Source organism: Elephantulus edwardii, unplaced genomic scaffold (genome assembly GCF_000299155.1).
Source record: "Elephantulus edwardii isolate Elephantulus edwardi_28Jun2011 unplaced genomic scaffold, EleEdw1.0 scaffold00006, whole genome shotgun sequence".
In the NCBI taxonomy this organism is placed as follows: Eukaryota; Metazoa; Chordata; class Mammalia; order Macroscelidea; family Macroscelididae; genus Elephantulus; species Elephantulus edwardii.
In genome coordinates, this window is record NW_006399756.1 from 26,749,834 (window position 1) to 26,756,373 (window position 6,540).

The 6,540-nt window shown below is 40.5% G+C and overlaps 1 protein-coding gene across 1 annotated transcript in view; it reads left to right on the forward strand.

Moving 5' to 3' along the window:
* The first annotated feature begins 493 nt into the window (after positions 1–493).
* The window catches only part of COL17A1 (collagen, type XVII, alpha 1), a 59,526-nt gene continuing 53,479 nt past the window's right edge, over positions 494–6,540 (forward strand). The window contains exon 1 of the mRNA XM_006880177.1: positions 494–633. The gene's annotated coding sequence lies outside the window, so the exon portion shown is untranslated. The remainder of the gene's footprint in view (positions 634–6,540) is intronic.

A 6,540-nucleotide genomic window follows, 5' to 3' on the forward strand; every position in this document is an offset into this window, starting at 1 on the left:
GATGGAAGTGAAATACATAAAGGAAGCAGATCTTGGATATAAGTTGTGCTGCTAATTTACAAATTTCACAGCTTTTCTAGGACTCTGGAACTTTGCTCACAGGTCTCACCGGGGCCTAGATACATCATAAATCATGGACACTGGCACTTTGAGTATCCCAGGGTATACACATAGGGCAGGACACATAACAGCGTGTATATGCTATACAAGGTAAGAAGTAATAAACACTGGAGCTTGATGCTGAACCTTTGTTCCCTTTTCTGCATGGATCCGTAAATGGTTAATCTACCTCAGCTGGTAAGAGAAGTATTCTGTCTCCTGTAAAGTTTGGTTCCTGGAGGCAGATTTTTTTTTTTTTCAATCCAGCAAGTGTCAGATAATTGGAAGGGTGGAGTAACGCTGCAAACCGACACACCTTTGTCAGGACTTGTTTGGAAGCAAAGAACTGAAAGAAACAAGGGAGCGAAAAGAAGTGAACATTTTTGAAAGATCACTCAGCTTTAACACACCTTGGCTGGGTCTGGATAAAAAAAGTGTGAGCTGAAAACCTCTGCAAGAAAACAGTAAGAAGAGAGCGAGAGAAGGAGGGATCTGTCCAAGATTGTTTCTCATTCTTTGAAAACCTCCAGCAAGGTATGTGCCCAGGAATTTGACCTTTCTCCCTTTCTCCTAGACTTTGATTTAAGGTTTGCCATTTAGCACATAAAATGTTTATTGGAGAAAATAGGGCTCTTTAGTCTCAAAGGGCTGGCTGACATGATTAATTGATCCTAAGTGGTTATTTTGGTTTGTACATTCGTTGAGGGTAGGTTTTATAAAAAAGAAAGACCCATCGGAGGGAGAGAGGAGACCAGTTAAGATAAGACATACTGGCAAGATTTTATTGTTATTATTGGAATTGTTGAATGAATTATGTTAAGGTGATTTCATTAAAAATAAGAAAACTTCTGTGATTCCTTTTTTTTCTCAATGCCAGTCTCTCTCCCTTTCTCCTCTATCTCCCTCTCCCCACTTGAAAGTGGACCGTAAATGAGAGGTGAAGTTCAAGTGCGTCCTCAGGTGGGGCAAGGCTCTTCCAAGCTGCCCCTGAGGCATCAGTTGAGCTGAGAAGCTGCGGAGCCTCTGTGTTGTCAGGTCTGTCTGATTAAGTTGGGCAAGCCCTGCTCTTTACCACACTCTAAAATTACTGCCCCATATAGTTGAAACTTTGGAATACTTAGCCCAGAAATTTCCTGAAGTCAAACTTGAAAGGAGAACAAAAATGTTGCCTTTGTGTCCACTCTGGCTATCCTGGGTCAAAAGAAATCCTTTTGGGGTGAGAATTACCAGCTGAAGTATCTAACTGGACTGCATTCACTGCTACCTCTGTGATGGGCAAACCCTCCAGGGTATATATTCTTTTTATAAAACATTTCAGTAGCAGTCATAATGTTGTTGGATTTATGTCCATAAAAAAGTAGTTACCATTTTAAGAAGCATTTTATAAACAAGTAAAATTATGTTTTTATTAAGTACATTCTTAAAGCACAAATCTAAGAAGAAGGGGGCGTGGAATCCAGCTTAGAACTGAACTGAAAGAAATGTCCAGACTCTTTGATGGACAGCCTTCGGAGATGCACAGGGGCTTGCTGTACTCTCAGCCCCCAGGATAAGAGTTTACAAGAGGACAATTAGAGTAAACAGTCTGCCTTTAAACTTGGATAGAGACTCCTTTAATCCGTGAAACTCATCACACTCAAGAATCAACCACATTTATAGATTATGCTTGACAAAAAAAAAAAGGCTAGGTCCACATAGTTAGGTTCATTTGCCCTTCCTCATTAACGGAGCAGCAGGGCTTAACCAAAACAGTTACAAATAAGCCATTTAATCACAAAATTGACAGATGAGCTCCAACCAGAAATGAAAATATAGAGTGTGAAATGTAGCATGGCAGAGCTGGTGAGGACGGCACAGGACAGTGCAAGGTTTTGATCTGTTGTTCATAGAGTTGTTTATGAGATGTAGTCAACTCCACACCACCCAACAACAACAATGAATGTAGCAAGTGAGAGAGTCCATAATTCAAATGTCCCAGGGATAACATATTTGAGATGACAAGCTAGAGGATTGGTTTTGCTGGCTGTCAAACTGGTACTCAGAGTTATCAAGTCAATAGCCAGTTTTCTCACATTCTGGCAATGTTATGATTGGTTTGTTTTTAAATTTAAGAATGTACAGACCCTGGAGTGATAAGACCTATAAAAATAGATCTGTGATTCCTTAGCAAAGTATTATTGTGGTGGTGGTGGTTGTGTAACATCAAGTTGGAACTAACCCATAGCTGACCCTCCAGTGGGTTTTCAGGGACAATTTATCACATGAGAGGAGATTGCCCATCCTTCTCTCGTGGAGCAGTTGGTGGATTTGAACTGCATATCTTCAGGATTGCAGTGCAGCTTCTTGCCACTAAACCATCAGAGGTCCTAGCAAAGTATGTTATTGTCGTTATGTGCCCTTGAGTTGCTTGCAACTCATAGCGACCCTATGTACAACAGCTTGGAACCCTGCTCTATCCTGAGCTAACCCCATCGTCTCTGGCACACCTACCTCCACTAGTCACTGAGTCAATTCAACTCATTGAGGGTCTTCCTCTCTAGCAAAGTATAGGAAAGTTTATTTTTAAAGTAAAAAATAGACAATCTCTTTTCACTCTCTTCTTTGTATTGAGAATCAAGAGATCAAGTGTAGGTTTAATATGGACAATGGTAGTTTGTCCTTGGGTTTTTGTCTATAAAATCACATCCTCTTATCTGAACAGTTACAGATAGTTGAAACACCATTTAAAGCAAGTAGGAGTGGGGGAAAGCCATATAAAATTATTTCAATTTGTGTTTAAGTGGGGTTTTTTTGCATAAAAAACAACATGGATTATTTTAAAATCTTAGAACATTAAGTAGGAAATAATTATGAAATAGTCCATTAGAAATTCATTTGTTTAGAATTGAACTGAATGACCTTCCCACCCTACTTCCAGTGAATGTTCAAGAAGTTAATGTCTTATAATGTTTGATAGCACTTCAGTTAAACAGAGCTTTGGGAAGATGAGTGCATGGTGAGTACTGCTAGAAGAGGCAGGATTGGGCATGTAGCGTTCTCCTCCCTAACACTAACTCGAAGTCAGTCACACCTTAAAAAAACTACCAGCACTTAAAAGGCTTAAAAAGGAAGTCCTGAGGGAACATCATAGGCCACGAGAGGAGCCTAGACCAACCTAGTCATCATTCCCCTTTGGTAACTCACTTACAGCAAGTTTTCTCTTAGTTTGGTTTAAAGGAATTCCCCCACCACATCACCTTCCACCTCAGGCTATCAGTCTGGCTGATGACTTTGGCAAAACCAACAAACATCTATTGTGTATTTTTAAGGCTCGTGGAATGATTGTGCATGGCCGTAGGACATAAACATGTTTGAGTGACTTCAGGTTTTCAGAAATGCAAGGGATACTTGTACCCAATTAGGGCAGGTTCATTGGCAAAGGAGGAGCCCACACGGCCTGGAGGGTCTCTGATTTGTTTTAATTTTTTTTATTAAATTTTATTAATTTTAATGAACATTTACAGAGATTTTGGGTTTTCATTCATTCATTGTTGCACTATTTCCTCTACCCTCCTCCCCAGTTCGTTCTTCTGGGTCTCTGATTTCTAATTGGCTGTCTCTTCATGCCCTTGGAAATCAAGAAATCCTCGGCTTTTAAATGCAGAAGCTGCAACTACACCACTGGGAAGTAGAGAAAAGTCGGGGGCCTAGAGATGTCTATTATTTTTCTGAGCACAGAAAGAACAAGAACGCACTTGCCAGGTTTCTACCTGGGGATTGAGACTCTTACCTAACAGAGCTATCATCAGTCTGCCTGGCTGGCTACAACTGGAATAATCCAGCGGCCAGTCCTGGAGGTGCAGCTGCCAACAGCAACTTTCACTGAAAGTTCAGAATAAGTGACGCTGTTGTTTTTGAGTGCTGTTGATTTGGCTCCAACCCACAGTGATTTGTAGGACAAGAAAACAAAACAGTGTCCCATTCTCACAATTGCTGCTTCACCAGAGTCTATAGCTGCAGCCATTGTGTCCACTTATCTTTGTGAGGGTCTCCCTCTTTTTCCACATACCCTCTACTTTACTGAGCATGTTGTCTTTTCCCAGGGGTTGACCCTATCTGATAGCATGCTGAAGTATGTGAGACAATGTCTCTCCATCCTCAAATCTGGCTGGGAACTTTTATAAACAGTTCCTTTCAGAGCAATGTTTCGTATCAGTTCAGGCTGCCTGCCCATAGGTGTGCACAACATAAGTCATACCAATTGCAGCAAAGCAGACAAAGTCATAGGCCAGGGTGAACTTCTAATGAGACTAGACTCTCTTGTTAAACTGTTTATGGGGACCCTCTTCTCATTCCAGGAAACATGCCTATAAAGACAATCTATGGCTTCTCAAATCCAGTCAGAATTTTTCTGGGATGTCTCATTCCTCACCTAGAGCTGCATTAAGAAACACTAGTGGGCAAGAAGTTGGCACATTCAACCAGGCCCTGAGGCTAACTCTGCCAGTCTTAGTTCCATCAGTGGTTGAAATGTGGTTGTGTAACAGCCTTGGATTTAGATGGAGAAGACACCCAGAGTCACATGACGTGGGTGCTAGACACTTTTGCTTTTGTAAGTCTTTTCTCCCACTAAAAAAAAAGTTTTTTAACTTTATTTTAATAAGGGCATTGGTATGTTGCTATTGTTAAGTGTCATCAAGTCGTAGATGATTCCTAGCAACCCTGTGAATGAAAGACCTGAACACTTGTATAACTTTCATCATTTCTCTAAGTTCATAGAGTTTCCATAGTTTCTATTTTGGAAGGGGATGCCACTCCTGCTTCCAAGCGTGTTTTAATTGGGGAGCTCCACCAAACACTGTCCACAATGGCTAACCATTCTCACATTTAACACATCAGTGTCACAGTGTTTAATTTCACAACAACCATGAGTTACCCCTGTACAGCAAATGGACAGACCACTATAGACACTTAGAAGAATGTTTGACCAAAAACAATTAAAAACAGGCCTGAGGGCCAAAAATTAAAATCACTCACCTTTAGCTTGGTAGTATAACTTTTTAGCTAGGCCAACAGAGCTCTCTCTATGATTCACAGCAATTCTGTGAACAACAGATCTAACCCTTGCCCTATCGTGCTCCATCCCCACAATCCAAGACACACTTGAGCCCTTTGCTACAGTCACCATATAAATCTATCGTGTTGAGGATCTTCTTTTCTTCTCTGATCTTCTACTTCTCTCACATTATGTAATTTCCCAACGACTGGAACCAACAGAAAAATAATCAAAGTTGTTTGGTTTATATTTAATTTTTTTCCATCTGATTTTAAAAGAAATTACTTTTTTTTTAAAGCCCCTAATATCATGCTTAGAAAGGTGGAGGGACAGTGAAGGAGAGGAAGACTGTCAACCAGGTAGATTGGCAAACACAGTAACTGTACCAATGAGCTCAAGTGTGTCAGGTATGATGAAGATGGCACAGGATAGAACAGAGTTCAGATCTGTTGTTCCTAGGGTCACTACGAGGTATTCTTGACTTGACAACACCTAACAACAAAAGGATCATGGATCTAAGCATTGTGTCAATTGTGCCCAATGGAAAGGTTGGGTCCAAAGTGTTCAGGCAAGGGAAGGAAGACTGGAAGAGCGACCTTCAAGACAGGGCCTTTCCTGGGCAGAAGAGCCTGGCCCCAGAATCTCGAGCCTAATTTCAATTGCCACCAAAAGGAGAACTAGAAAGGATAGAAGTTTAGCATAAATGAGAAAACTACCAAGAAGTCAGATTTCAAGGCCTTTGGGCACAGGGCACCACAGTAAAAAGGGTCCCAATTATTGTACTTTCATGTATATTTAAGTCTTAATACACAGTCCCCATTTTTTTATACCCCTCATGCTAAAGGTGCACTTGCTGTTGTTGTTAAGTGCCGTCAATTCAAGTATGACTCATAGTGACCCTATGAACAAAACACCTGAAACCTGTTCTATAACTATCATAATTTCTCTATGTTCATAGAGTTTCCAAAGGCATGTGGTTTAGGAAGTCGATGCAACTCATGCTTCCAAGCACTGTCCACAATGGGTAATCATTATGGTGTTTGACACACCTATGACACAGTGTTTAGCATTACAGCATGCCAAGTTATTTTGGTACGGCAAATAGACCACTGTTTTACCACTTACTCCTGGATTTCAAATCCTACTATACTGCCATGGAGATCAAGACAGCATGGTACTGGTACAATGACAGACACATGTATCAATGGAATAGAATTGAGAATCTAAAAATCAGCCTGTCTACCTATGGTCAACTGATTTTTTACAAGGAGATGAAATCAGTTAAGTGGAGAAATGACAGCCTTTTTAACAAATGGTGCTGGTAAAATTGGAGAACTATCTGTAGAAAACTCAAGCAAGATCCATAACTCACTCCATAAAAAAAAAAAAAACCACACAGAAAAAAA